Here is a 25,794-nt window from a genome sequence, read left to right as displayed (position 1 = left end):
AGTTTCATTGGAATGGAGGACTGTGTATTTTACAACATTTCTTTTGTCTTCACAGAGTGTTGAGCAAGGGGTCAACAAAAAGTAGGAATTTTAGAAAGGTGTGATACAACCGGTAAAAAGTAATCAGACTCCCAAAAGTGGAAGCAGACAAAACGGGTCGCTAGAGGTATTAAGTCAAATACAAAGCACTTTGTCTTCAAACAAAGTAGTGGGCTGCTGCCAATAAGGGTCGCTACTGACTTTAGTTCTTCTCCAATGCCCTAGTAGATGAAATGGAAAGTGGGAGATAGCACTCTTGCCCTTGTTGCTTTTTTTTTGTGCTCTGGACTGAGGTGCAGTGAGGCTAAAAAGGGGGAACTTGATGGCCACTGAGCTATGAAAGGATACCCCACAAGAGTCTTTTTTGGCCTTTGATCCTCAACCCTACCCAGCTGAACTCTGTAACTCTTTCTAGCAAGCTGCCCGACTCCCCTTTTTTAATTGAGTCAGGGTAACAGTAATAGGTAATTACCCTGGCAGGTAGAAGCCCAAAAATGGTTTGCCAGAGATGTGGGCCGTTTTCCACTAAAGCGGTGGAGTAAGGAAGACGCTGTTGTATCATGGGATGCAAACGGGAAAGGGTCAACAAGAAAGACGGTGTGTTATCAACGTGACGTAAAAGTTCCTTCGAGCCGGAATCGAACCAGCGACCTAAGGATTACAGTTTTCTCAACATTTTGTCAATCTACAGTCCTCCGCTCTACCAGCTGAGCTATCGAAGGATACCTCAGCTAAGGTTTTGCCAGCCTTTGATCCTCATTCCTAGCGAGCGGAAGGTGCAGAAAATGAGTGTTTGTCTCTGGGGTTCAAGATGGAAAAGCATGTGTGTGGAGGATGCGGGCATCGATCCCGCTACCTCTCGCATGCTAAGCGAGCGCTCTACCATTTGAGCTAATCCCCCATCTATACACATCTGCGCAAGAGACGCGGGCGGATGAGCGGAACTGCGATGTCAGAGTTAACGATGGAACGCCACACAGTTTCATTGGAATGGAGGACTGTGTATTTTACAACATTTCTTTTGTCTTCACAGAGTGTTGAGCAAGGGGTCAACAAAAAGTAGGAATTTTAGAAAGGTGTGATACAACCGGTAAAAAGTAATCAGACTCCCAAAAGTGGAAGCAGACAAAACGGGTCGCTAGAGGTATTAAGTCAAATACAAAGCACTTTGTCTTCAAACAAAGTAGTGGGCTGCTGCCAATAAGGGTCGCTACTGACTTTAGTTCTTCTCCAATGACCTAGTAGATGGAATGGAAAGTGGGAGAAAGCACTCTTGCCCTTGTTGCTTTTTTTTTGTGCTCTGGACTGAGGTGCAGTGAGGCTAAAAAGGGGGAACTTGATGGCCACTGAGCTATGAAAGGATACCCCACAAGAGTCTTTTTTGGCCTTTGATCCTCAACCCTACCCAGCTGAACTCTGTAACTCTTTCTAGCAAGCTGCCCGACTCCCCTTTTTTAATTGAGTCAGGGTAACAGTAATAGGTAATTACCCTGGCAGGTAGAAGCCCAAAAATGGTTTGCCAGAGATGTGGGCCGTTTTCCACTAAAGCGGTGGAGTAAGGAAGACGCTGTTGTATCATGGGATGCAAACGGGAAAGGGTCAACAAGAAAGACGGTGTGTTATCAACGTGACGTAAAAGTTCCTTCAAGCCGGAATCGAACCAGCGACCTAAGGATTACAGTTTTCTCAACATTTTGTCAATCTACAGTCCTCCGCTCTACCAGCTGAGCTATCGAAGGATACCCCAGCTAAGGTTTTGCCAGCCTTTGATCCTCATTCCTAGCGAGCGGAAGGTGCAGAAAATGAGTGTTTGTCTCTGGGGTTCAAGATGGAAAAGCATGTGTGTGGAGGATGCGGGCATCGATCCCGCTACCTCTCGCATGCTAAGCGAGCGCTCTACCATTTGAGCTAATCCCCCATCTATACACATCTGCGCAAGAGACGCGGGCGGATGAGCGGAACTGCGATGTCAGAGTTAACGATGGAACGCCACACAGTTTCATTGGAATGGAGGACTGTGTATTTTACAACATTTCTTTTGTCTTCACAGAGTGTTGAGCAAGGGGTCAACAAAAAGTAGGAATTTTAGAAAGGTGTGATACAACCGGTAAAAAGTAATCAGACTCCCAAAAGTGGAAGCAGACAAAACGGGTCGCTAGAGGTATTAAGTCAAATACAAAGCACTTTGTCTTCAAACAAAGTAGTGGGCTGCTGCCAATAAGGGTCGCTACTGACTTTAGTTCTTCTCCAATGACCTAGTAGATGGAATGGAAAGTGGGAGAAAGCACTCTTGCCCTTGTTGCTTTTTTTTTGTGCTCTGGACTGAGGTGCAGTGAGGCTAAAAAGGGGGAACTTGATGGCCACTGAGCTATGAAAGGATACCCCACAAGAGTCTTTTTTGGCCTTTGATCCTCAACCCTACCCAGCTAAACTCTGTAACTCTTTCTAGCAAGCTGCCCGACTCCCCTTTTTTAATTGAGTCAGGGTAACAGTAATAGGTAATTACCCTGGCAGGTAGAAGCCCAAAAATGGTTTGCCAGAGATGTGGGCCGTTTTCCACTAAAGCGGTGGAGTAAGGAAGACGCTGTTGTATCATGGGATGCAAACGGGAAAGGGTCAACAAGAAAGACGGTGTGTTATCAACGTGACGTAAAAGTTCCTTCGAGCCGGAATCGAACCAGCGACCTAAGGATTACAGTTTTCTCAACATTTTGTCAATCTACAGTCCTCCGCTCTACCAGCTGAGCTATCGAAAGATACCCCAGCTAAGGTTTTGCCAGCCTTTGATCCTCATTCCTAGCGAGCGGAAGGTGCAGAAAATGAGTGTTTGTCTCTGGGGTTCAAGATGGAAAAGCATGTGTGTGGAGGATGCGGGCATCGATCCCGCTACCTCTCGCATGCTAAGCGAGCGCTCTACCATTTGAGCTAATCCCCCATCTATACACATCTGCGCAAGAGACGCGGGCGGATGAGCGGAACTGCGATGTCAGAGTTAACGATGGAACGCCACACAGTTTCATTGGAATGGAGGACTGTGTATTTTACAACATTTCTTTTGTCTTCACAGAGTGTTGAGCAAGGGGTCAACAAAAAGTAGGAATTTTAGAAAGGTGTGATACAACCGGTAAAAAGTAATCAGACTCCCAAAAGTGGAAGCAGACAAAACGGGTCGCTAGAGGTATTAAGTCAAATACAAAGCACTTTGTCTTCAAACAAAGTAGTGGGCTGCTGCCAATAAGGGTCGCTACTGACTTTAGTTCTTCTCCAATGACCTAGTAGATGGAATGGAAAGTGGGAGAAAGCACTCTTGCCCTTGTTGCTTTTTTTTTGTGCTCTGGACTGAGGTGCAGTGAGGCTAAAAAGGGGGAACTTGATGGCCACTGAGCTATGAAAGGATACCCCACAAGAGTCTTTTTTGGCCTTTGATCCTCAACCCTACCCAGCTGAACTCTGTAACTCTTTCTAGCAAGCTGCCCGACTCCCCTTTTTTAATTGAGTCAGGGTAACAGTAATAGGTAATTACCCTGGCAGGTAGAAGCCCAAAAATGGTTTGCCAGAGATGTGGGCCGTTTTCCACTAAAGCGGTGGAGTAAGGAAGACGCTGTTGTATCATGGGATGCAAACGGGAAAGGGTCAACAAGAAAGACGGTGTGTTATCAACGTGACGTAAAAGTTCCTTCAAGCCGGAATCGAACCAGCGACCTAAGGATTACAGTTTTCTCAACATTTTGTCAATCTACAGTCCTCCGCTCTACCAGCTGAGCTATCGAAGGATACCCCAGCTAAGGTTTTGCCAGCCTTTGATCCTCATTCCTAGCGAGCGGAAGGTGCAGAAAATGAGTGTTTGTCTCTGGGGTTCAAGATGGAAAAGCATGTGTGTGGAGGATGCGGGCATCGATCCCGCTACCTCTCGCATGCTAAGCGAGCGCTCTACCATTTGAGCTAATCCCCCATCTATACACATCTGCGCAAGAGACGCGGGCGGATGAGCGGAACTGCGATGTCAGAGTTAACGATGGAACGCCACACAGTTTCATTGGAATGGAGGACTGTGTATTTTACAACATTTCTTTTGTCTTCACAGAGTGTTGAGCAAGGGGTCAACAAAAAGTAGGAATTTTAGAAAGGTGTGATACAACCGGTAAAAAGTAATCAGACTCCCAAAAGTGGAAGCAGACAAAACGGGTCGCTAGAGGTATTAAGTCAAATACAAAGCACTTTGTCTTCAAACAAAGTAGTGGGCTGCTGCCAATAAGGGTCGCTACTGACTTTAGTTCTTCTCCAATGACCTAGTAGATGGAATGGAAAGTGGGAGAAAGCACTCTTGCCCTTGTTGCTTTTTTTTTGTGCTCTGGACTGAGGTGCAGTGAGGCTAAAAAGGGGGAACTTGATGGCCACTGAGCTATGAAAGGATACCCCACAAGAGTCTTTTTTGGCCTTTGATCCTCAACCCTACCCAGCTAAACTCTGTAACTCTTTCTAGCAAGCTGCCCGACTCCCCTTTTTTAATTGAGTCAGGGTAACAGTAATAGGTAATTACCCTGGCAGGTAGAAGCCCAAAAATGGTTTGCCAGAGATGTGGGCCGTTTTCCACTAAAGCGGTGGAGTAAGGAAGACGCTGTTGTATCATGGGATGCAAACGGGAAAGGGTCAACAAGAAAGACGGTGTGTTATCAACGTGACGTAAAAGTTCCTTCGAGCCGGAATCGAACCAGCGACCTAAGGATTACAGTTTTCTCAACATTTTGTCAATCTACAGTCCTCCGCTCTACCAGCTGAGCTATCGAAAGATACCCCAGCTAAGGTTTTGCCAGCCTTTGATCCTCATTCCTAGCGAGCGGAAGGTGCAGAAAATGAGTGTTTGTCTCTGGGGTTCAAGATGGAAAAGCATGTGTGTGGAGGATGCGGGCATCGATCCCGCTACCTCTCGCATGCTAAGCGAGCGCTCTACCATTTGAGCTAATCCCCCATCTATACACATCTGCGCAAGAGACGCGGGCGGATGAGCGGAACTGCGATGTCAGAGTTAACGATGGAACGCCACACAGTTTCATTGGAATGGAGGACTGTGTATTTTACAACATTTCTTTTGTCTTCACAGAGTGTTGAGCAAGGGGTCAACAAAAAGTAGGAATTTTAGAAAGGTGTGATACAACCGGTAAAAAGTAATCAGACTCCCAAAAGTGGAAGCAGACAAAACGGGTCGCTAGAGGTATTAAGTCAAATACAAAGCACTTTGTCTTCAAACAAAGTAGTGGGCTGCTGCCAATAAGGGTCGCTACTGACTTTAGTTCTTCTCCAATGACCTAGTAGATGGAATGGAAAGTGGGAGATAGCACTCTTGCCCTTGTTGCTTTTTTTTTGTGCTCTGGACTGAGGTGCAGTGAGGCTAAAAAGGGGGAACTTGATGGCCACTGAGCTATGAAAGGATACCCCACAAGAGTCTTTTTTGGCCTTTGATCCTCAACCCTACCCAGCTGAACTCTGTAACTCTTTCTAGCAAGCTGCCCGACTCCCCTTTTTTAATTGAGTCAGGGTAACAGTAATAGGTAATTACCCTGGCAGGTAGAAGCCCAAAAATGGTTTGCCAGAGATGTGGGCCGTTTTCCACTAAAGCGGTGGAGTAAGGAAGACGCTGTTGTATCATGGGATGCAAACGGGAAAGGGTCAACAAGAAAGACGGTGTGTTATCAACGTGACGTAAAAGTTCCTTCGAGCCGGAATCGAACCAGCGACCTAAGGATTACAGTTTTCTCAACATTTTTTCAATCTACAGTCCTCCGCTCTACCAGCTGAGCTATCGAAGGATACCCCAGCTAAGGTTTTGCCAGCCTTTGATCCTCATTCCTAGCGAGCGGAAGGTGCAGAAAATGAGTGTTTGTCTCTGGGGTTCAAGATGGAAAAGCATGTGTGTGGAGGATGCGGGCATCGATCCCGCTACCTCTCGCATGCTAAGCGAGCGCTCTACCATTTGAGCTAATCCCCCATCTATACACATCTGCGCAAGAGACGCGGGCGGATGAGCGGAACTGCGATGTCAGAGTTAACGATGGAACGCCACACAGTTTCATTGGAATGAAGGACTGTGTATTTTACAACATTTCTTTTGTCTTCACAGAGTGTTGAGCAAGGGGTCAACAAAAAGTAGGAATTTTAGAAAGGTGTGATACAACCGGTAAAAAGTAATCAGACTCCCAAAAGTGGAAGCAGACAAAACGGGTCGCTAGAGGTATTAAGTCAAATACAAAGCACTTTGTCTTCAAACAAAGTAGTGGGCTGCTGCCAATAAGGGTCGCTACTGACTTTAGTTCTTCTCCAATGACCTAGTAGATGGAATGGAAAGTGGGAGATAGCACTCTTGCCCTTGTTGCTTTTTTTTTGTGCTCTGGACTGAGGTGCAGTGAGGCTAAAAAGGGGGAACTTGATGGCCACTGAGCTATGAAAGGATACCCCACAAGAGTCTTTTTTGGCCTTTGATCCTCAACCCTACCCAGCTAAACTCTGTAACTCTTTCTAGCAAGCTGCCCGACCCCCCTTTTTTTAATTGAGTCAGGGTAACAGTAATAGGTAATTACCCTGGCAGGTAGAAGCCCAAAAATGGTTTGCCAGAGATGTGGGCCGTTTTCCACTAAAGCGGTGGAGTAAGGAAGACGCTGTTGTATCATGGGATGCAAACGGGAAAGGGTCAACAAGAAAGACGGTGTGTTATCAACGTGACGTAAAAGTTCCTTCGAGCCGGAATCGAACCAGCGACCTAAGGATTACAGTTTTCTCAACATTTTGTCAATCTACAGTCCTCCGCTCTACCAGCTGAGCTATCGAAAGATACCCCAGCTTAGGTTTTGCCAGCCTTTGATCCTCATTCCTAGCGAGCGGAAGGTGCAGAAAATGAGTGTTTGTCTCTGGGGTTCAAGATGGAAAAGCATATGTGTGGAGGATGCGGGCATCGATCCCGCTACCTCTCACATGCTAAGCGAGCGCTCTACCATTTGAGCTAATCCCCCATCTATACACATCTGCGCAAGAGACGCGGGCGGATGAGCGGAACTGCGATGTCAGAGTTAACGATGGAACGCCACACAGTTTCATTGGAATGGAGGACTGTGTATTTTACAACATTTCTTTTGTCTTCACAGAGTGTTGAGCAAGGGGTCAACAAAAAGTAGGAATTTTAGAAAGGTGTGATACAACCGGTAAAAAGTAATCAGACTCCCAAAAGTGGAAGCAGACAAAACGGGTCGCTAGAGGTATTAAGTCAAATACAAAGCACTTTGTCTTCAAACAAAGTAGTGGGCTGCTGCCAATAAGGGTCGCTACTGACTTTAGTTCTTCTCCAATGACCTAGTAGATGGAATGGAAAGTGGGAGATAGCACTCTTGCCCTTGTTGCTTTTTTTTGTGCTCTGGACTGAGGTGCAGTGAGGCTAAAAAGGGGGAACTTGATGGCCACTGAGCTATGAAAGGATACCCCACAAGAGTCTTTTTTGGCCTTTGATCCTCAACCCTACCCAGCTGAACTCTGTAACTCTTTCTAGCAAGCTGCCCGACTCCCCTTTTTTAATTGAGTCAGGGTAACAGTAATAGGTAATTACCCTGGCAGGTAGAAGCCCAAAAATGGTTTGCCAGAGATGTGGGCCGTTTTCCACTAAAGCGGTGGAGTAAGGAAGACGCTGTTGTATCATGGGATGCAAACGGGAAAGGGTCAACAAGAAAGACGGTGTGTTATCAACGTGACGTAAAAGTTCCTTCGAGCCGGAATCGTACCAGCGACCTAAGGATTACAGTTTTCTCAACATTTTGTCAATCTACAGTCCTCCGCTCTACCAGCTGAGCTATCGAAGGATAACCCAGCTAAGGTTTTGCCAGCCTTTGATCCTCATTCCTAGCGAGCGGAAGGTGCAGAAAATGAGTGTTTGTCTCTGGGGTTCAAGATGGAAAAGCATGTGTGTGGAGGATGCGGGCATCGATCCCGCTACCTCTCGCATGCTAAGCGAGCGCTCTACCATTTGAGCTAATCCCCCATCTATACACATCTGCGCAAGAGACGCGGGCGGATGAGCGGAACTGCGATGTCAGAGTTAACGATGGAACGCCACACAGTTTCATTGGAATGAAGGACTGTGTATTTTACAACATTTCTTTTGTCTTCACAGAGTGTTGAGCAAGGGGTCAACAAAAAGTAGGAATTTTAGAAAGGTGTGATACAACCGGTAAAAAGTAATCAGACTCCCAAAAGTGGAAGCAGACAAAACGGGTCGCTAGAGGTATTAAGTCAAATACAAAGCACTTTGTCTTCAAACAAAGTAGTGGGCTGCTGCCAATAAGGGTCGCTACTGACTTTAGTTCTTCTCCAATGACCTAGTAGATGGAATGGAAAGTGGGAGATAGCACTCTTGCCCTTGTTGCTTTTTTTTTGTGCTCTGGACTGAGGTGCAGTGAGGCTAAAAAGGGGGAACTTGATGGCCACTGAGCTATGAAAGGATACCCCACAAGAGTCTTTTTTGGCCTTTGATCCTCAACCCTACCCAGCTGAACTCTGTAACTCTTTCTAGCAAGCTGCCCGACTCCCCTTTTTTAATTGAGTCAGGGTAACAGTAATAGGTAATTACCCTGGCAGGTAGAAGCCCAAAAATGGTTTGCCAGAGATGTGGGCCGTTTTCCACTAAAGCGGTGGAGTAAGGAAGACGCTGTTGTATCATGGGATGCAAACGGGAAAGGGTCAACAAGAAAGACGGTGTGTTATCAACGTGACGTAAAAGTTCCTTCGAGCCGGAATCAAACCAGCGACCTAAGGATTACAGTTTTCTCAACATTTTGTCAATCTACAGTCCTCCGCTCTACCAGCTGAGCTATCGAAGGATACCCCAGCTAAGGTTTTGCCAGCCTTTGATCCTCATTCCTAGCGAGCGGAAGGTGCAGAAAATGAGTGTTTGTCTCTGGGGTTCAAGATGGAAAAGCATGTGTGTGGAGGATGCGGGCATCGATCCCGCTACCTCTCGCATGCTAAGCGAGCGCTCTACCATTTGAGCTAATCCCCCATCTATACACATCTGCGCAAGAGACGCGGGCGGATGAGCGGAACTGCGATGTCAGAGTTAACGATGGAACGCCACACAGTTTCATTGGAATGGAGGACTGTGTATTTTACAACATTTCTTTTGTCTTCACAGAGTGTTGAGCAAGGGGTCAACAAAAAGTAGGAATTTTAGAAAGGTGTGATACAACCGGTAAAAAGTAATCAGACTCCCAAAAGTGGAAGCAGACAAAACGGGTCGCTAGAGGTATTAAGTCAAATACAAAGCACTTTGTCTTCAAACAAAGTAGTGGGCTGCTGCCAATAAGGGTCGCTACTGACTTTAGTTCTTCTCCAATGACCTAGTAGATGGAATGGAAAGTGGGAGAAAGCACTCTTGCCCTTGTTGCTTTTTTTTTGTGCTCTGGACTGAGGTGCAGTGAGGCTAAAAAGGGGGAACTTGATGGCCACTGAGCTATGAAAGGATACCCCACAAGAGTCTTTTTTGGCCTTTGATCCTCAACCCTACCCAGCTGAACTCTGTAACTCTTTCTAGCAAGCTGCCCGACTCCCCTTTTTTAATTGAGTCAGGGTAACAGTAATAGGTAATTACCCTGGCAGGTAGAAGCCCAAAAATGGTTTGCCAGAGATGTGGGCCGTTTTCCACTAAAGCGGTGGAGTAAGGAAGACGCTGTTGTATCATGGGATGCAAACGGGAAAGGGTCAACAAGAAAGACGGTGTGTTATCAACGTGACGTAAAAGTTCCTTCGAGCCGGAATCGAACCAGCGACCTAAGGATTACAGTTTTCTCAACATTTTGTCAATCTACAGTCCTCCGCTCTACCAGCTGAGCTATCGAAGGATACCCCAGCTAAGGTTTTGCCAGCCTTTGATCCTCATTCCTAGCGAGCGGAAGGTGCAGAAAATGAGTGTTTGTCTCTGGGGTTCAAGATGGAAAAGCATGTGTGTGGAGGATGCGGGCATCGATCCCGCTACCTCTCGCATGCTAAGCGAGCGCTCTACCATTTGAGCTAATCCCCCATCTATACACATCTGCGCAAGAGACGCGGGCGGATGAGCGGAACTGCGATGTCAGAGTTAACGATGGAACGCCACACAGTTTCATTGGAATGAAGGACTGTGTATTTTACAACATTTCTTTTGTCTTCACAGAGTGTTGAGCAAGGGGTCAACAAAAAGTAGGAATTTTAGAAAGGTGTGATACAACCGGTAAAAAGTAATCAGACTCCCAAAAGTGGAAGCAGACAAAACGGGTCGCTAGAGGTATTAAGTCAAATACAAAGCACTTTGTCTTCAAACAAAGTAGTGGGCTGCTGCCAATAAGGGTCGCTACTGACTTTAGTTCTTCTCCAATGACCTAGTAGATGGAATGGAAAGTGGGAGAAAGCACTCTTGCCCTTGTTGCTTTTTTTTTGTGCTCTGGACTGAGGTGCAGTGAGGCTAAAAAGGGGGAACTTGATGGCCACTGAGCTATGAAAGGATACCCCACAAGAGTCTTTTTTGGCCTTTGATCCTCAACCCTACCCAGCTGAACTCTGTAACTCTTTCTAGCAAGCTGCCCGACTCCCCTTTTTTAATTGAGTCAGGGTAACAGTAATAGGTAATTACCCTGGCAGGTAGAAGCCCAAAAATGGTTTGCCAGAGATGTGGGCCGTTTTCCACTAAAGCGGTGGAGTAAGGAAGACGCTGTTGTATCATGGGATGCAAACGGGAAAGGGTCAACAAGAAAGACGGTGTGTTATCAACGTGACGTAAAAGTTCCTTCGAGCCGGAATCGAACCAGCGACCTAAGGATTACAGTTTTCTCAACATTTTGTCAATCTACAGTCCTCCGCTCTACCAGCTGAGCTATCGAAGGATACCCCAGCTAAGGTTTTGCCAGCCTTTGATCCTCATTCCTAGCGAGCGGAAGGTGCAGAAAATGAGTGTTTGTCTCTGGGGTTCAAGATGGAAAAGCATGTGTGTGGAGGATGCGGGCATCGATCCCGCTACCTCTCGCATGCTAAGCGAGCGCTCTACCATTTGAGCTAATCCCCCATCTATACACATCTGCGCAAGAGACGCGGGCGGATGAGCGGAACTGCGATGTCAGAGTTAACGATGGAACGCCACACAGTTTCATTGGAATGGAGGACTGTGTATTTTACAACATTTCTTTTGTCTTCACAGAGTGTTGAGCAAGGGGTCAACAAAAAGTAGGAATTTTAGAAAGGTGTGATACAACCGGTAAAAAGTAATCAGACTCCCAAAAGTGGAAGCAGACAAAACGGGTCGCTAGAGGTATTAAGTCAAATACAAAGCACTTTGTCTTCAAACAAAGTAGTGGGCTGCTGCCAATAAGGGTCGCTACTGACTTTAGTTCTTCTCCAATGACCTAGTAGATGGAATGGAAAGTGGGAGAAAGCACTCTTGCCCTTGTTGCTTTTTTTTTGTGCTCTGGACTGAGGTGCAGTGAGGCTAAAAAGGGGGAACTTGATGGCCACTGAGCTATGAAAGGATACCCCACAAGAGTCTTTTTTGGCCTTTGATCCTCAACCCTACCCAGCTGAACTCTGTAACTCTTTCTAGCAAGCTGCCCGACTCCCCTTTTTTAATTGAGTCAGGGTAACAGTAATAGGTAATTACCCTGGCAGGTAGAAGCCCAAAAATGGTTTGCCAGAGATGTGGGCCGTTTTCCACTAAAGCGGTGGAGTAAGGAAGACGCTGTTGTATCATGGGATGCAAACGGGAAAGGGTCAACAAGAAAGACGGTGTGTTATCAACGTGACGTAAAAGTTCCTTCGAGCCGGAATCGAACCAGCGACCTAAGGATTACAGTTTTCTCAACATTTTGTCAATCTACAGTCCTCCGCTCTACCAGCTGAGCTATCGAAGGATACCACAGCTAAGGTTTTGCCAGCCTTTGATCCTCATTCCTAGCGAGCGGAAGGTGCAGAAAATGAGTGTTTGTCTCTGGGGTTCAAGATGGAAAAGCATGTGTGTGGAGGATGCGGGCATCGATCCCGCTACCTCTCACATGCTAAGCGAGCGCTCTACCATTTGAGCTAATCCCCCATCTATACACATCTGCGCAAGAGACGCGGGCGGATGAGCGGAACTGCGATGTCAGAGTTAACGATGGAACGCCACACAGTTTCATTGGAATGGAGGACTGTGTATTTTACAACATTTCTTTTGTCTTCACAGAGTGTTGAGCAAGGGGTCAACAAAAAGTAGGAATTTTAGAAAGGTGTGATACAACCGGTAAAAAGTAATCAGACTCCCAAAAGTGGAAGCAGACAAAACGGGTCGCTAGAGGTATTAAGTCAAATACAAAGCACTTTGTCTTCAAACAAAGTAGTGGGCTGCTGCCAATAAGGGTCGCTACTGACTTTAGTTCTTCTCCAATGACCTAGTAGATGGAATGGAAAGTGGGAGAAAGCACTCTTGCCCTTGTTGCTTTTTTTTTGTGCTCTGGACTGAGGTGCAGTGAGGCTAAAAAGGGGGAACTTGATGGCCACTGAGCTATGAAAGGATACCCCACAAGAGTCTTTTTTGGCCTTTGATCCTCAACCCTACCCAGCTGAACTCTGTAACTCTTTCTAGCAAGCTGCCCGACTCCCCTTTTTTAATTGAGTCAGGGTAACAGTAATAGGTAATTACCCTGGCAGGTAGAAGCCCAAAAATGGTTTGCCAGAGATGTGGGCCGTTTTCCACTAAAGCGGTGGAGTAAGGAAGACGCTGTTGTATCATGGGATGCAAACGGGAAAGGGTCAACAAGAAAGACGGTGTGTTATCAACGTGACGTAAAAGTTCCTTCGAGCCGGAATCGAACCAGCGACCTAAGGATTACAGTTTTCTCAACATTTTGTCAATCTACAGTCCTCCGCTCTACCAGCTGAGCTATCGAAGGATACCCCAGCTAAGGTTTTGCCAGCCTTTGATCCTCATTCCTAGCGAGCGGAAGGTGCAGAAAATGAGTGTTTGTCTCTGGGGTTCAAGATGGAAAAGCATGTGTGTGGAGGATGCGGGCATCGCTCCCGCTACCTCTCGCATGCTAAGCGAGCGCTCTACCATTTGAGCTAATCCCCCATCTATACACATCTGCGCAAGAGACGCGGGCGGATGAGCGGAACTGCGATGTCAGAGTTAACGATGGAACGCCACACAGTTTTATTGGAATGGAGGACTGTGTATTTTACAACATTTCTTTTGTCTTCACAGAGTGTTGAGCAAGGGGTCAACAAAAAGTAGGAATTTTAGAAAGGTGTGATACAACCGGTAAAAAGTAATCAGACTCCCAAAAGTGGAAGCAGACAAAACGGGTCGCTAGAGGTATTAAGTCAAATACAAAGCACTTTGTCTTCAAACAAAGTAGTGGGCTGCTGCCAATAAGGGTCGCTACTGACTTTAGTTCTTCTCCAATGACCTAGTAGATGGAATGGAAAGTGGGAGAAAGCACTCTTGCCCTTGTTGCTTTTTTTTTGTGCTCTGGACTGAGGTGCAGTGAGGCTAAAAAGGGGGAACTTGATGGCCACTGAGCTATGAAAGGATACCCCACAAGAGTCTTTTTTGGCCTTTGATCCTCAACCCTACCCAGCTGAACTCTGTAACTCTTTCTAGCAAGCTGCCCGACTCCCCTTTTTTAATTGAGTCAGGGTAACAGTAATAGGTAATTACCCTGGCAGGTAGAAGCCCAAAAATGGTTTGCCAGAGATGTGGGCCGTTTTCCACTAAAGCGGTGGAGTAAGGAAGACGCTGTTGTATCATGGGATGCAAACGGGAAAGGGTCAACAAGAAAGACGGTGTGTTATCAACGTGACGTAAAAGTTCCTTCGAGCCGGAATCGAACCAGCGACCTAAGGATTACAGTTTTCTCAACATTTTGTCAATCTACAGTCCTCCGCTCTACCAGCTGAGCTATCGAAGGATACCCCAGCTAAGGTTTTGCCAGCCTTTGATCCTCATTCCTAGCGAGCGGAAGGTGCAGAAAATGAGTGTTTGTCTCTGGGGTTCAAGATGGAAAAGCATGTGTGTGGAGGATGCGGGCATCGATCCCGCTACCTCTCGCATGCTAAGCGAGCGCTCTACCATTTGAGCTAATCCCCCATCTATACACATCTGCGCAAGAGACGCGGGCGGATGAGCGGAACTGCGATGTCAGAGTTAACGATGGAACGCCACACAGTTTCATTGGAATGAAGGACTGTGTATTTTACAACATTTCTTTTGTCTTCACAGAGTGTTGAGCAAGGGGTCAACAAAAAGTAGGAATTTTAGAAAGGTGTGATACAACCGGTAAAAAGTAATCAGACTCCCAAAAGTGGAAGCAGACAAAACGGGTCGCTAGAGGTATTAAGTCAAATACAAAGCACTTTGTCTTCAAACAAAGTAGTGGGCTGCTGCCAATAAGGGTCGCTACTGACTTTAGTTCTTCTCCAATGACCTAGTAGATGGAATGGAAAGTGGGAGAAGGCACTCTTGCCCTTGTTGCTTTTTTTGTGTGCTCTGGACTGAGGTGCAGTGAGGCTAAAAAGGGGGAACTTGATGGCCACTAAGCTATGAAAGGATACCCCACAAGAGTCTTTTTTGGCCTTTGATCCTCAACCCTACCCAGCTGAACTCTGTAACTCTTTCTAGCAAGCTGCCCGACTCCCCTTTTTTAATTGAGTCAGGGTAACAGTAATAGGTAATTACCCTGGCAGGTAGAAGCCCAAAAATGGTTTGCCAGAGATGTGGGCCGTTTTCCACTAAAGCGGTGGAGTAAGGAAGACGCTGTTGTATCATGGGATGCAAACGGGAAAGGGTCAACAAGAAAGACGGTGTGTTATCAACGTGACGTAAAAGTTCCTTCGAGCCGGAATCGAACCAGCGACCTAAGGATTACAGTTTTCTCAACATTTTGTCAATCTACAGTCCTCCGCTCTACCAGCTGAGCTATCAAAGGATACCCCAGCTAAGGTTTTGCCAGCCTTTGATCCTCATTCCTAGCGAGCGGAAGGTGCAGAAAATGAGTGTTTGTCTCTGGGGTTCAAGATGGAAAAGCATGTCTGTGGAGGATGCGGGCATCGATCCCGCTACCTCTCGCATGCTAAGCGAGCGCTCTACCATTTGAGCTAATCCCCCATCTATACACATCTGCGCAAGAGACGCGGGCGGATGAGCGGAACTGCGATGTCAGAGTTAACGATGGAACGCCACACAGTTTCATTGGAATGGAGGACTGTGTATTTTACAACATTTCTTTTGTCTTCACAGAGTGTTGAGCAAGGGGTCAACAAAAAGTAGGAATTTTAGAAAGGTGTGATACAACCGGTAAAAAGTAATCAGACTCCCAAAAGTGGAAGCAGACAAAACGGGTCGCTAGAGGTATTAAGTCAAATACAAAGCACTTTGTCTTCAAACAAAGTAGTGGGCTGCTGCCAATAAGGGTCGCTACTGACTTTAGTTCTTCTCCAATGACCTAGTAGATGGAATGGAAAGTGGGAGAAAGCACTCTTGCCCTTGTTGCTTTTTTTTTGTGCTCTGGACTGAGGTGCAGTGAGGCTAAAAAGGGGGAACTTGATGGCCACTGAGCTATGAAAGGATACCCCACAAGAGTCTTTTTTGGCCTTTGATCCTCAACCCTACCCAGCTGAACTCTGTAACTCTTTCTAGCAAGCTGCCCGACTCCCCTTTTTTAATTGAGTCAGGGTAACAGTAATAGGTAATTACCCTGGCAGGTAGAAGCCCAAAAATGGTTTGCCAGAGATGTGGGCCGTTTTCCACTAAAGCGGTGGAGTAAGGAAGACGCTGTTGTATCATGGGATGCAAACGGGAAAGGGTCAACAAGAAAGACGGTGTGTTATCAACGTGACGTAAAAGTTCCTTCGAGCCGGAATCAAACCAGCGACCTAAGGATTACAGTTTTCTCAACATTTTGTCAATCTACAGTCCTCCGCTCTACCAGCTGAGCTATCGAAGGATACCCCAGCTAAGGTTTTGCCAGCCTTTGATCCTCATTCCTAGCGAGCGGAAGGTGCAGAAAATGAGTGTTTGTCTCTGGGGTTCAAGATGGAAAAGCATGTGTGTGGAGGATGCGGGCATCGATCCCGCTACCTCTCGCATGCTAAGCGAGCGCTCTACCATTTGAGCTAATCCCCCATCTATACACATCTGCGCAAGAGACGCGGGCGGATGAGTGGAACTGCGATGTCAGAGTTAACGATGGAACGCCACACAGTTTCATTGGAATGGAGGACTGTGTATTTTACAACATTTCTTTTGTCTTCACAGAGTGTTGAGCAAGGGGTCAACAAAAAGTAGGAATTTTAGAAAGGTGTGATACAACCGGTAAAAAGTAATCAGACTCCCAAAAGTGGAAGCAGACAAAACGGGTCGCTAGAGGTATTAAGTCAAATACAAAGCACTTTGTCTTCAAACAAAGTAGTGGGCTGCTGCCAATAAGGGTCGCTACTGACTTTAGTTCTTCTCCAATGACCTAGTAGATGGAATGGAAAGTGGGAGATAGCACTCTTGCCCTTGTTGCTTTTTTTTTTGTGCTCTGGACTGAGGTGCAGTGAGGCTAAAAAGGGGGAACTTGATGGCCACTGAGCTATGAAAGGATACCCCACAAGAGTCTTTTTTGGCCTTTGATCCTCAACCCTACCCAGCTGAACTCTGTAACTCTTTCTAGCAAGCTGCCCGACTATCCTTTTTTAATTGAGTCAGGGTAACAGTAATAGGTAATTACCCTGGCAGGTAGAAGCCCAAAAATGGTTTGCCAGAGATGTGGGCCGTTTTCCACTAAAGCGGTGGAGTAAGGAAGACGCTGTTGTATCATGGGATGCAAACGGGAAAGGGTCAACAAGAAAGACGGTGTGTTATCAACGTGACGTAAAAGTTCCTTCGAGCCGGAATCAAACCAGCGACCTCAGGATTACAGTTTTCTCAACATTTTGTCAATCTACAGTCCTCCGCTCTACCAGCTGAGCTATCGAAGGATACCCCAGCTAAGGTTTTGCCAGCCTTTGATCCTCATTCCTAGCGAGCGGAAGGTGCAGAAAATGAGTGTTTGTCTCTGGGGTTCAAGATGGAAAAGCATGTGTGTGGAGGATGCGGGCATCGATCCCGCTACCTCTCGCATGCTAAGCGAGCGCTCTACCATTTGAGCTAATCCCCCATCTATACACATCTGCGCAAGAGACGCGGGCGGATGAGTGGAACTGCGATGTCAGAGTTAACGATGGAACGCCACACAGTTTCATTGGAATGAAGGACTGTGTATTTTACAACATTTCTTTTGTCTTCACAGAGTGTTGAGCAAGGGGTCAACAAAAAGTAGGAATTTTAGAAAGGTGTGATACAACCGGTAAAAAGTAATCAGACTCCCAAAAGTGGAAGCAGACAAAACGGGTCGCTAGAGGTATTAAGTCAAATACAAAGCACTTTGTCTTCAAACAAAGTAGTGGGCTGCTGCCAATAAGGGTCGCTACTGACTTTAGTTCTTCTCCAATGACCTAGTAGATGGAATGGAAAGTGGGAGAAAGCACTCTTGCCCTTGTTGCTTTTTTTTTGTGCTCTGGACTGAGGTGCAGTGAGGCTAAAAAGGGGGAACTTGATGGCCACTGAGCTATGAAAGGATACCCCACAAGAGTATTTTTTGGCCTTTGATCCTCAACCCTACCCAGCTGAACTCTGTAACTCTTTCTAGCAAGCTGCCCGACTCCCCTTTTTTAATTGAGTCAGGGTAACAGTAATAGGTAATTACCCTGGCAGGTAGAAGCCCAAAAATGGTTTGCCAGAGATGTGGGCCGTTTTCCACTAAAGCGGTGGAGTAAGGAAGACGCTGTTGTATCATGGGATGCAAACGGGAAAGGGTCAACAAGAAAGACGGTGTGTTATCAACGTGACGTAAAAGTTCCTTCGAGCCGGAATCAAACCAGCGACCTAAGGATTACAGTTTTCTCAACATTTTGTCAATCTACAGTCCTCCGCTCTACCAGCTGAGCTATCGAAGGATACCCCAGCTAAGGTTTTGCCAGCCTTTGATCCTCATTCCTAGCGAGCGGAAGGTGCAGAAAATGAGTGTTTGTCTCTGGGGTTCAAGATGGAAAAGCATGTGTGTGGAGGATGCGGGCATCGATCCCGCTACCTCTCGCATGCTAAGCGAGCGCTCTACCATTTGAGCTCATCCTCCATCTATACACATCTGCGCAAGAGACGCGGGCGGATGAGCGGAACTGCGATGTCAGCGTTAACGATGGAACGCCACACAGTTTCATTGGAATGGAGGACTGTGTATTTTACAACATTTCTTTTGTCTTCACAGAGTGTTGAGCAAGGGGTCAACAAAAAGTAGGAATTTTAGAAAGGTGTGATACAACCGGTAAAAAGTAATCAGACTCCCAAAAGTGGAAGCAGACAAAACGGGTCGCTAGAGGTATTAAGTCAAATACAAAGCACTTTGTCTTCAAACAAAGTAGTGGGCTGCTGCCAATAAGGGTCGCTACTGACTTTAGTTCTTCTCCAATGACCTAGTAGATGGAATGGAAAGTGGGAGAAAGCACTCTTGCCCTTGTTGCTTTTTTTTTGTGCTCTGGACTGAGGTGCAGTGAGGCTAAAAAGGGGGAACTTGATGGCCACTGAGCTATGAAAGGATACCCCACAAGAGTCTTTTTTGGCCTTTGATCCTCAACCCTACCCAGCTGAACTCTGTAACGCTTTCTAGCAAGCTGCCCGACTCCCCTTTTTTAATTGAGTCAGGGTAACAGTAATAGGTAATTACCCTGGCAGGTAGAAGCCCAAAAATGGTTTGCCAGAGATGTGGGCCGTTTTCCACTAAAGCGGTGGAGTAAGGAAGACGCTGTTGTATCATGGGATGCAAACGGGAAAGGGTCAACAAGAAAGACGGTGTGTTATCAACGTGACGTAAAAGTTCCTTCAAGCCGGAATCGAACCAGCGACCTAAGGATTACAGTTTTCTCAACAATTTGTCAATCTACAGTCCTCCGCTCTACCAGCTGAGCTATCGAAGGATACCCCAGCTAAGGTTTTGCCAGCCTTTGATCCTCATTCCTAGCGAGCGGAAGGTGCAGAAAATGAGTGTTTGTCTCTGGGGTTCAAGATGGAAAAGCATGTGTGTGGAGGATGCGGGCATCGATCCCGCTACCTCTCGCATGCTAAGCGAGCGCTCTACCATTTGAGCTCATCCCCCATCTATACACATCTGCGCAAGAGACGCGGGCGGATGAGCGGAACTGCGATGTCAGAGTTAACGATGGAACGCCACACAGTTTCATTGGAATGGAGGACTGTGTATTTTACAACATTTCTTTTGTCTTCACAGAGTGTTGAGCAAGGGGTCAACAAAAAGTAGGAATTTTAGAAAGGTGTGATACAACCGGTAAAAAGTAATCAGACTCCCAAAAGTGGAAGCAGACAAAACGGGTCGCTAGAGGTATTAAGTCAAATACAAAGCACTTTGTCTTCAAACAAAGTAGTGGGCTGCTGCCAATAAGGGTCGCTACTGACTTTAGTTCTTCTCCAATGACCTAGTAGATGGAATGGAAAGTGGGAGAAAGCACTCTTGCCCTTGTTGCTTTTTTTTGTGCTCTGGACTGAGGTGCAGTGAGGCTAAAAAGGGGGAACTTGATGGCCACTGAGCTATGAAAGGATACCCCACAAGAGTCTTTTTTGGCCTTTGATCCTCAACCCTATCCAGCTGAACTCTGTAACGCTTTCTAGCAAGCTGCCCGACTCCCCTTTTTTAATTGAGTCAGGGTAACAGTAATAGGTAATTACCCTGGCAGGTAGAAGCCCAAAAATGGTTTGCCAGAGATGTGGGCCGTTTTCCACTAAAGCGGTGGAGTAAGGAAGACGCTGTTGTATCATGGGATGCAAACGGGAAAGGGTCAACAAGAAAGACGGTGTGTTATCAACGTGACGTAAAAGTTCCTTCAAGCCGGAATCAAACCAGCGACCTAAGGATTACAGTTTTCTCAACAATTTGTCAATCTACAGTCCTCCGCTCTACCAGCTGAGCTATCGAAGGATACCCCAGCTAAGGTTTTGCCAGCCTTTGATCCTCATTCCTAGCGAGCGGAAGGTGCAGAAAATGAGTGTTTGTCTCTGGGGTTCAAGATGGAAAAGCATGTGTGTGTAGGATGCGGGCATCGATCCCGCTACCTCTCGCATGCTAAGCGAGCACTCTACCATTTGAGCTAATCCCCCATCTGTACACATCTGCGCAAGAGACGCGGGCGGATGAGCGGAACTGCGATGTCAGAGTTAACGATGGAACGCCACACAGTTTCATTGGAATGGAGGACTGTGTATTTTACAACATTTCTTTTGTCTTCACAGAGTGTTGAGCAAGGTGTCAACAAAAAGTAGGAATTTTAGAAAGGTGTGATACAACCGGTAAAAAGTAATCAGACTCCCAAAAGTGGAAGCAGACAAAACGGGTCGCTAGAGGTATTAAGTCAAATACAAAGCACTTTGTCTTCAAACAAAGTAGTGGGCTGCTGCCAATAAGGGTCGCTACTGACTTTAGTTCTTCTCCAATGACCTAGTAGATGGAATGGAAAGTGGGAGAAAGCACTCTTGCCCTTGTTGCTTTTTTTTTGTGCTCTGGACTGAGGTGCAGTGAGGCTAAAAAGGGGGAACTTGATGGCCACTGAGCTATGAAAGGATACCCCACAAGAGTCTTTTTTGGCCTTTGATCCTCAACCCTACCCAGCTGAACTCTGTAACTCTTTCTAGCAAGCTGCCCGACTCCCCTTTTTTAATTGAGTCAGGGTAACAGTAATAGGTAATTACCCTGGCAGGTAGAAGCCCAAAAATGGTTTGCCAGAGATGTGGGCCGTTTTCCACTAAAGCGGTGGAGTAAGGAAGACGCTGTTGTATCATGGGATGCAAACGGGAAAGGGTCAACAAGAAAGACGGTGTGTTATCAACGTGACGTAAAAGTTCATTCAAGCCGGAATCGAACCAGCGACCTAAGGATTACAGTTTTTTCAACAATTTGTCAATCTACAGTCCTCCGCTCTACCAGCTGAGCTATCGAAGGATACCCCAGCTAAGGTTTTGCCAGCCTTTGATCCTCATTCCTAGCGAGCGGAAGGTGCAGAAAATGAGTGTTTGTCTCTGGGGTTCAAGATGGAAAAGCATGTGTGTGGAGGATGCGGGCATCGATTCCACTACCTCTCGCATGCTAAGCGAGCGCTCTACCATTTGAGCTAATCCCCCATCTATACTCATCTGCGCAAGAGACGCGGGCGGATGAGCGGAACTGCGATGTCAGAGTTAACGATGGAACGCCACACAGTTTCATTGGAATGGAGGACTGTGTATTTTACAACATTTCTTTTGTCTTCACAGAGTGTTGAGCAAGGGGTCAACAAAAAGTAGGAATTTTAGAAAGGTGTGATACAACCGGTAAAAAGTAATCAGACTCCCAAAAGTGGAAGCAGACAAAACGGGTCGCTAGAGGTATTAAGTCAAATACAAAGCACTTTGTCTTCAAACAAAGTAGTGGGCTGCTGCCAATAAGGGTCGCTACTGACTTTAGTTCTTCTCCAATGACCTAGTAGATGGAATGGAAAGTGGGAGAAAGCACTCTTGCCCTGGTTGCTTTTTTTTTGTGCTCTGGACTGAGGTGCAGTGAGGCTAAAAAGGGGGAACTTGATGGCCACTGAGCTATGAAAGGATACCCCACAAGAGTCTTTTTTGGCCTTTGATCCTCAACCCTACCCAGCTGAACTCTGTAACTCTTTCTAGCAAGCTGCCCGACTCCCCTTTTTTAATTGAGTCAGGGTAACAGTAATAGGTAATTACCCTGGCAGGTAGAAGCCCAAAAATGGTTTGCCAGAGATGTGGGCCGTTTTCCACTAAAGCGGTGGAGTAAGGAAGACGCTGTTGTATCATGGGATGCAAACGGGAAAGGGTCAACAAGAAAGACGGTGTGTTATCAACGTGACGTAAAAGTTCCTTCGAGCCGGAATCAAACCAGCGACCTAAGGATTACAGTTTTCTCAACATTTTGTCAATCTACAGTCCTCCGCTCTACCAGCTGAGCTATCGAAGGATACCCCAGCTAAGGTTTTGCCAGCCTTTGATCCTCATTCCTAGCGAGCGGAAGGTGCAGAAAATGAGTGTTTGTCTCTGGGGTTCAAGATGGAAAAGCATGTGTGTGGAGGATGCGGGCATCGATCCCGCTACCTCTCGCATGCTAAGCGAGCGCTCTACCATTTGAGCTCATCCCCCATCTATACACATCTGCGCAAGAGACGCGGGCGGATGAGCGGAACTGCGATGTCAGCGTTAACGATGGAACGCCACACAGTTTCATTGGAATGGAGGACTGTGTATTTTACAACATTTCTTTTGTCTTCACAGAGTGTTGAGCAAGGGGTCAACAAAAAGTAGGAATTTTAGAAAGGTGTGATACAACCGGTAAAAAGTAATCAGACTCCCAAAAGTGGAAGCAGACAAAACGGGTCGCTAGAGGTATTAAGTCAAATACAAAGCACTTTGTCTTCAAACAAAGTAGTGGGCTGCTGCCAATAAGGGTCGCTACTGACTTTAGTTCTTCTCCAATGACCTAGTAGATGGAATGGAAAGTGGGAGAAAGCACTCTTGCCCTTGTTGCTTTTTTTTTGTGCTCTGGACTGAGGTGCAGTGAGGCTAAAAAGGGGGAACTTGATGGCCACTGAGCTATGAAAGGATACCCCACAAGAGTCTTTTTTGGCCTTTGATCCTCAACCCTACCCAGCTGAACTCTGTAACGCTTTCTAGCAAGCTGCCCGACTCCCCTTTTTTAATTGAGTCAGGGTAACAGTAATAGGTAATTACCCTGGCAGGTAGAAGCCCAAAAATGGTTTGCCAGAGATGTGGGCCGTTTTCCACTAAAGCGGTGGAGTAAGGAAGACGCTGTTGTATCATGGGATGCAAACGGGAAAGGGTCAACAAGAAAGACGGTGTGTTATCAACGTGACGTAAAAGTTCCTTCAAGCCGGAATCGAACCAGCGACCTAAGGATTACAGTTTTCTCAACAATTTGTCAATCTACAGTCCTCCGCTCTACCAGCTGAGCTATCGAAGGATACCCCAGCTAAGGTTTTGCCAGCCTTTGATCCTCATTCCTAGCGAGCGGAAGGTGCAGAAAATGAGTGTTTGTCTCTGGGGTTCAAGATGGAAAAGCATGTGTGTGGAGGATGCGGGCATCGATCCCGCTACCTCTCGCATGCTAAGCGAGCGCTCTACCATTTGAGCTCATCCCCCATCTATACACATCTGCGCAAGAGACGCGGGCGGATGAGCGGAACTGCGATGTCAGAGTTAACGATGGAACGCCACACAGTTTCATTGGAATGGAGGACTGTGTATTTTACAACATTTCTTTTGTCTTCACAGAGTGTTGAGCAAGGGGTCAACAAAAAGTAGGAATTTTAGAAAGGTGTGATACAACCGGTAAAAAGTAATCAGACTCCCAAAAGTGGAAGCAGACAAAACGGGTCGCTAGAGGTATTAAGTCAAATACAAAGCACTTTGTCTTCAAACAAAGTAGTGGGCTGCTGCCAATAAGGGTCGCTACTGACTTTAGTTCTTCTCCAATGACCTAGTAGATGGAATGGAAAGTGGGAGAAAGCACTCTTGCCCTTGTTGCTTTTTTTTGTGCTCTGGACTGAGGTGCAGTGAGGCTAAAAAGGGGGAACTTGATGGCCACTGAGCTATGAAAGGATACCCCACAAGAGTCTTTTTTGGCCTTTGATCCTCAACCCTATCCAGCTGAACTCTGTAACGCTTTCTAGCAAGCTGCCCGACTCCCCTTTTTTAATTGAGTCAGGGTAACAGTAATAGGTAATTACCCTGGCAGGTAGAAGCCCAAAAATGGTTTGCCAGAGATGTGGGCCGTTTTCCACTAAAGCGGTGGAGTAAGGAAGACGCTGTTGTATCATGGGATGCAAACGGGAAAGGGTCAACAAGAAAGACGGTGTGTTATCAACGTGACGTAAAAGTTCCTTCAAGCCGGAATCAAACCAGCGACCTAAGGATTACAGTTTTCTCAACAATTTGTCAATCTACAGTCCTCCGCTCTACCAGCTGAGCTATCGAAGGATACCCCAGCTAAGGTTTTGCCAGCCTTTGATCCTCATTCCTAGCGAGCGGAAGGTGCAGAAAATGAGTGTTTGTCTCTGGGGTTCAAGATGGAAAAGCATGTGTGTGTAGGATGCGGGCATCGATCCCGCTACCTCTCGCATGCTAAGCGAGCACTCTACCATTTGAGCTAATCCCCCATCTGTACACATCTGCGCAAGAGACGCGGGCGGATGAGCGGAACTGCGATGTCAGAGTTAACGATGGAACGCCACACAGTTTCATTGGAATGGAGGACTGTGTATTTTACAACATTTCTTTTGTCTTCACAGAGTGTTGAGCAAGGTGTCAACAAAAAGTAGGAATTTTAGAAAGGTGTGATACAACCGGTAAAAAGTAATCAGACTCCCAAAAGTGGAAGCAGACAAAACGGGTCGCTAGAGGTATTAAGTCAAATACAAAGCACTTTGTCTTCAAACAAAGTAGTGGGCTGCTGCCAATAAGGGTCGCTACTGACTTTAGTTCTTCTCCAATGACCTAGTAGATGGAATGGAAAGTGGGAGAAAGCACTCTTGCCCTTGTTGCTTTTTTTTTGTGCTCTGGACTGAGGTGCAGTGAGGCTAAAAAGGGGGAACTTGATGGCCACTGAGCTATGAAAGGATACCCCACAAGAGTCTTTTTTGGCCTTTGATCCTCAACCCTACCCAGCTGAACTCTGTAACTCTTTCTAGCAAGCTGCCCGACTCCCCTTTTTTAATTGAGTCAGGGTAACAGTAATAGGTAATTACCCTGGCAGGTAGAAGCCCAAAAATGGTTTGCCAGAGATGTGGGCCGTTTTCCACTAAAGCGGTGGAGTAAGGAAGACGCTGTTGTATCATGGGATGCAAACGGGAAAGGGTCAACAAGAAAGACGGTGTGTTATCAACGTGACGTAAAAGTTCATTCAAGCCGGAATCGAACCAGCGACCTAAGGATTACAGTTTTCTCAACAATTTGTCAATCTACAGTCCTCCGCTCTACCAGCTGAGCTATCGAAGGATACCCCAGCTAAGGTTTTGCCAGCCTTTGATCCTCATTCCTAGCGAGCGGAAGGTGCAGAAAATGAGTGTTTGTCTCTGGGGTTCAAGATGGAAAAGCATGTGTGTGGAGGATGCGGGCATCGATTCCACTACCTCTCGCATGCTAAGCGAGCGCTCTACCATTTGAGCTAATCCCCCATCTATACTCATCTGCGCAAGAGACGCGGGCGGATGAGCGGAACTGCGATGTCAGAGTTAACGATGGAACGCCACACAGTTTCATTGGAATGGAGGACTGTGTATTTTACAACATTTCTTTTGTCTTCACAGAGTGTTGAGCAAGGGGTCAACAAAAAGTAGGAATTTTAGAAAGGTGTGATACAACCGGTAAAAAGTAATCAGACTCCCAAAAGTGGAAGCAGACAAAACGGGTCGCTAGAGGTATTAAGTCAAATACAAAGCACTTTGTCTTCAAACAAAGTAGTGGGCTGCTGCCAATAAGGGTCGCTACTGACTTTAGTTCTTCTCCAATGACCTAGTAGATGGAATGGAAAGTGGGAGAAAGCACTCTTGCCCTTGTTGCTTTTTTTTTGTGCTCTGGACTGAGGTGCAGTGAGGCTAAAAAGGGGGAACTTGATGGCCACT

General features: G+C 46.5%; 37 non-coding genes across 37 annotated transcripts; all 37 read right to left on the bottom strand.

Moving 5' to 3' along the window:
- Positions 1–662: 662 nt before the first annotated feature.
- On the bottom strand, positions 663–761 carry TRNAY-GUA (transfer RNA tyrosine (anticodon GUA)). Its single transcript has 2 exons — positions 725–761; positions 663–698 (listed from the first exon to the last, which is right to left on the bottom strand). It is a non-coding gene; the product is annotated as a tRNA-Tyr (tRNA).
- A 106-nt stretch (positions 762–867) lies between these two features.
- Positions 868–940, bottom strand: TRNAA-AGC (transfer RNA alanine (anticodon AGC)). Its single transcript has one exon. It is a non-coding gene; the product is annotated as a tRNA-Ala (tRNA).
- Positions 941–1,679: 739 nt separating this feature from the next.
- Positions 1,680–1,778, bottom strand: TRNAY-GUA (transfer RNA tyrosine (anticodon GUA)). Its single transcript has 2 exons — positions 1,742–1,778; positions 1,680–1,715 (listed from the first exon to the last, which is right to left on the bottom strand). It is a non-coding gene; the product is annotated as a tRNA-Tyr (tRNA).
- Positions 1,779–1,884: 106 nt separating this feature from the next.
- TRNAA-AGC (transfer RNA alanine (anticodon AGC)) lies at positions 1,885–1,957 on the bottom strand. Its single transcript has one exon. It is a non-coding gene; the product is annotated as a tRNA-Ala (tRNA).
- A 739-nt stretch (positions 1,958–2,696) lies between these two features.
- On the bottom strand, positions 2,697–2,795 carry TRNAY-GUA (transfer RNA tyrosine (anticodon GUA)). Its single transcript has 2 exons — positions 2,759–2,795; positions 2,697–2,732 (listed from the first exon to the last, which is right to left on the bottom strand). It is a non-coding gene; the product is annotated as a tRNA-Tyr (tRNA).
- A 106-nt stretch (positions 2,796–2,901) lies between these two features.
- TRNAA-AGC (transfer RNA alanine (anticodon AGC)) lies at positions 2,902–2,974 on the bottom strand. Its single transcript has one exon. It is a non-coding gene; the product is annotated as a tRNA-Ala (tRNA).
- Positions 2,975–3,713: 739 nt separating this feature from the next.
- On the bottom strand, positions 3,714–3,812 carry TRNAY-GUA (transfer RNA tyrosine (anticodon GUA)). Its single transcript has 2 exons — positions 3,776–3,812; positions 3,714–3,749 (listed from the first exon to the last, which is right to left on the bottom strand). It is a non-coding gene; the product is annotated as a tRNA-Tyr (tRNA).
- Positions 3,813–3,918: 106 nt separating this feature from the next.
- On the bottom strand, positions 3,919–3,991 carry TRNAA-AGC (transfer RNA alanine (anticodon AGC)). The gene has a single exon. It is a non-coding gene; the product is annotated as a tRNA-Ala (tRNA).
- A 739-nt stretch (positions 3,992–4,730) lies between these two features.
- On the bottom strand, positions 4,731–4,829 carry TRNAY-GUA (transfer RNA tyrosine (anticodon GUA)). Its single transcript has 2 exons — positions 4,793–4,829; positions 4,731–4,766 (listed from the first exon to the last, which is right to left on the bottom strand). It is a non-coding gene; the product is annotated as a tRNA-Tyr (tRNA).
- A 106-nt stretch (positions 4,830–4,935) lies between these two features.
- TRNAA-AGC (transfer RNA alanine (anticodon AGC)) lies at positions 4,936–5,008 on the bottom strand. Its single transcript has one exon. It is a non-coding gene; the product is annotated as a tRNA-Ala (tRNA).
- Positions 5,009–5,747: 739 nt separating this feature from the next.
- TRNAY-GUA (transfer RNA tyrosine (anticodon GUA)) lies at positions 5,748–5,846 on the bottom strand. Its single transcript has 2 exons — positions 5,810–5,846; positions 5,748–5,783 (listed from the first exon to the last, which is right to left on the bottom strand). It is a non-coding gene; the product is annotated as a tRNA-Tyr (tRNA).
- A 106-nt stretch (positions 5,847–5,952) lies between these two features.
- Positions 5,953–6,025, bottom strand: TRNAA-AGC (transfer RNA alanine (anticodon AGC)). Its single transcript has one exon. It is a non-coding gene; the product is annotated as a tRNA-Ala (tRNA).
- Positions 6,026–6,765: 740 nt separating this feature from the next.
- On the bottom strand, positions 6,766–6,864 carry TRNAY-GUA (transfer RNA tyrosine (anticodon GUA)). Its single transcript has 2 exons — positions 6,828–6,864; positions 6,766–6,801 (listed from the first exon to the last, which is right to left on the bottom strand). It is a non-coding gene; the product is annotated as a tRNA-Tyr (tRNA).
- Positions 6,865–6,970: 106 nt separating this feature from the next.
- TRNAA-AGC (transfer RNA alanine (anticodon AGC)) lies at positions 6,971–7,043 on the bottom strand. The gene has a single exon. It is a non-coding gene; the product is annotated as a tRNA-Ala (tRNA).
- A 943-nt stretch (positions 7,044–7,986) lies between these two features.
- Positions 7,987–8,059, bottom strand: TRNAA-AGC (transfer RNA alanine (anticodon AGC)). Its single transcript has one exon. It is a non-coding gene; the product is annotated as a tRNA-Ala (tRNA).
- A 739-nt stretch (positions 8,060–8,798) lies between these two features.
- TRNAY-GUA (transfer RNA tyrosine (anticodon GUA)) lies at positions 8,799–8,897 on the bottom strand. Its single transcript has 2 exons — positions 8,861–8,897; positions 8,799–8,834 (listed from the first exon to the last, which is right to left on the bottom strand). It is a non-coding gene; the product is annotated as a tRNA-Tyr (tRNA).
- Positions 8,898–9,003: 106 nt separating this feature from the next.
- TRNAA-AGC (transfer RNA alanine (anticodon AGC)) lies at positions 9,004–9,076 on the bottom strand. The gene has a single exon. It is a non-coding gene; the product is annotated as a tRNA-Ala (tRNA).
- A 739-nt stretch (positions 9,077–9,815) lies between these two features.
- TRNAY-GUA (transfer RNA tyrosine (anticodon GUA)) lies at positions 9,816–9,914 on the bottom strand. The gene is made up of 2 exons: positions 9,878–9,914; positions 9,816–9,851 (listed from the first exon to the last, which is right to left on the bottom strand). It is a non-coding gene; the product is annotated as a tRNA-Tyr (tRNA).
- A 106-nt stretch (positions 9,915–10,020) lies between these two features.
- Positions 10,021–10,093, bottom strand: TRNAA-AGC (transfer RNA alanine (anticodon AGC)). Its single transcript has one exon. It is a non-coding gene; the product is annotated as a tRNA-Ala (tRNA).
- Positions 10,094–10,832: 739 nt separating this feature from the next.
- TRNAY-GUA (transfer RNA tyrosine (anticodon GUA)) lies at positions 10,833–10,931 on the bottom strand. Its single transcript has 2 exons — positions 10,895–10,931; positions 10,833–10,868 (listed from the first exon to the last, which is right to left on the bottom strand). It is a non-coding gene; the product is annotated as a tRNA-Tyr (tRNA).
- A 106-nt stretch (positions 10,932–11,037) lies between these two features.
- TRNAA-AGC (transfer RNA alanine (anticodon AGC)) lies at positions 11,038–11,110 on the bottom strand. The gene has a single exon. It is a non-coding gene; the product is annotated as a tRNA-Ala (tRNA).
- Positions 11,111–11,849: 739 nt separating this feature from the next.
- Positions 11,850–11,948, bottom strand: TRNAY-GUA (transfer RNA tyrosine (anticodon GUA)). Its single transcript has 2 exons — positions 11,912–11,948; positions 11,850–11,885 (listed from the first exon to the last, which is right to left on the bottom strand). It is a non-coding gene; the product is annotated as a tRNA-Tyr (tRNA).
- A 106-nt stretch (positions 11,949–12,054) lies between these two features.
- On the bottom strand, positions 12,055–12,127 carry TRNAA-AGC (transfer RNA alanine (anticodon AGC)). Its single transcript has one exon. It is a non-coding gene; the product is annotated as a tRNA-Ala (tRNA).
- Positions 12,128–12,866: 739 nt separating this feature from the next.
- On the bottom strand, positions 12,867–12,965 carry TRNAY-GUA (transfer RNA tyrosine (anticodon GUA)). Its single transcript has 2 exons — positions 12,929–12,965; positions 12,867–12,902 (listed from the first exon to the last, which is right to left on the bottom strand). It is a non-coding gene; the product is annotated as a tRNA-Tyr (tRNA).
- A 918-nt stretch (positions 12,966–13,883) lies between these two features.
- Positions 13,884–13,982, bottom strand: TRNAY-GUA (transfer RNA tyrosine (anticodon GUA)). Its single transcript has 2 exons — positions 13,946–13,982; positions 13,884–13,919 (listed from the first exon to the last, which is right to left on the bottom strand). It is a non-coding gene; the product is annotated as a tRNA-Tyr (tRNA).
- Positions 13,983–14,088: 106 nt separating this feature from the next.
- TRNAA-AGC (transfer RNA alanine (anticodon AGC)) lies at positions 14,089–14,161 on the bottom strand. Its single transcript has one exon. It is a non-coding gene; the product is annotated as a tRNA-Ala (tRNA).
- Positions 14,162–14,900: 739 nt separating this feature from the next.
- On the bottom strand, positions 14,901–14,999 carry TRNAY-GUA (transfer RNA tyrosine (anticodon GUA)). Its single transcript has 2 exons — positions 14,963–14,999; positions 14,901–14,936 (listed from the first exon to the last, which is right to left on the bottom strand). It is a non-coding gene; the product is annotated as a tRNA-Tyr (tRNA).
- Positions 15,000–15,105: 106 nt separating this feature from the next.
- On the bottom strand, positions 15,106–15,178 carry TRNAA-AGC (transfer RNA alanine (anticodon AGC)). The gene has a single exon. It is a non-coding gene; the product is annotated as a tRNA-Ala (tRNA).
- A 739-nt stretch (positions 15,179–15,917) lies between these two features.
- Positions 15,918–16,016, bottom strand: TRNAY-GUA (transfer RNA tyrosine (anticodon GUA)). The gene is made up of 2 exons: positions 15,980–16,016; positions 15,918–15,953 (listed from the first exon to the last, which is right to left on the bottom strand). It is a non-coding gene; the product is annotated as a tRNA-Tyr (tRNA).
- A 106-nt stretch (positions 16,017–16,122) lies between these two features.
- On the bottom strand, positions 16,123–16,195 carry TRNAA-AGC (transfer RNA alanine (anticodon AGC)). Its single transcript has one exon. It is a non-coding gene; the product is annotated as a tRNA-Ala (tRNA).
- Positions 16,196–17,140: 945 nt separating this feature from the next.
- Positions 17,141–17,213, bottom strand: TRNAA-AGC (transfer RNA alanine (anticodon AGC)). The gene has a single exon. It is a non-coding gene; the product is annotated as a tRNA-Ala (tRNA).
- Positions 17,214–17,952: 739 nt separating this feature from the next.
- Positions 17,953–18,051, bottom strand: TRNAY-GUA (transfer RNA tyrosine (anticodon GUA)). The gene is made up of 2 exons: positions 18,015–18,051; positions 17,953–17,988 (listed from the first exon to the last, which is right to left on the bottom strand). It is a non-coding gene; the product is annotated as a tRNA-Tyr (tRNA).
- A 918-nt stretch (positions 18,052–18,969) lies between these two features.
- Positions 18,970–19,068, bottom strand: TRNAY-GUA (transfer RNA tyrosine (anticodon GUA)). Its single transcript has 2 exons — positions 19,032–19,068; positions 18,970–19,005 (listed from the first exon to the last, which is right to left on the bottom strand). It is a non-coding gene; the product is annotated as a tRNA-Tyr (tRNA).
- A 917-nt stretch (positions 19,069–19,985) lies between these two features.
- On the bottom strand, positions 19,986–20,084 carry TRNAY-GUA (transfer RNA tyrosine (anticodon GUA)). Its single transcript has 2 exons — positions 20,048–20,084; positions 19,986–20,021 (listed from the first exon to the last, which is right to left on the bottom strand). It is a non-coding gene; the product is annotated as a tRNA-Tyr (tRNA).
- A 1,935-nt stretch (positions 20,085–22,019) lies between these two features.
- TRNAY-GUA (transfer RNA tyrosine (anticodon GUA)) lies at positions 22,020–22,118 on the bottom strand. Its single transcript has 2 exons — positions 22,082–22,118; positions 22,020–22,055 (listed from the first exon to the last, which is right to left on the bottom strand). It is a non-coding gene; the product is annotated as a tRNA-Tyr (tRNA).
- Positions 22,119–23,036: 918 nt separating this feature from the next.
- Positions 23,037–23,135, bottom strand: TRNAY-GUA (transfer RNA tyrosine (anticodon GUA)). The gene is made up of 2 exons: positions 23,099–23,135; positions 23,037–23,072 (listed from the first exon to the last, which is right to left on the bottom strand). It is a non-coding gene; the product is annotated as a tRNA-Tyr (tRNA).
- Positions 23,136–24,052: 917 nt separating this feature from the next.
- TRNAY-GUA (transfer RNA tyrosine (anticodon GUA)) lies at positions 24,053–24,151 on the bottom strand. Its single transcript has 2 exons — positions 24,115–24,151; positions 24,053–24,088 (listed from the first exon to the last, which is right to left on the bottom strand). It is a non-coding gene; the product is annotated as a tRNA-Tyr (tRNA).
- Between the last annotated feature and the right edge of the window lie 1,643 nt (positions 24,152–25,794).

Source organism: Hyperolius riggenbachi, chromosome 4 (assembly GCF_040937935.1).
Source record: "Hyperolius riggenbachi isolate aHypRig1 chromosome 4, aHypRig1.pri, whole genome shotgun sequence".
Lineage (NCBI taxonomy): Eukaryota > Metazoa > Chordata > Amphibia > Anura > Hyperoliidae > Hyperolius > Hyperolius riggenbachi.
This window is presented reverse-complemented; position numbering and strand designations above follow the sequence as displayed.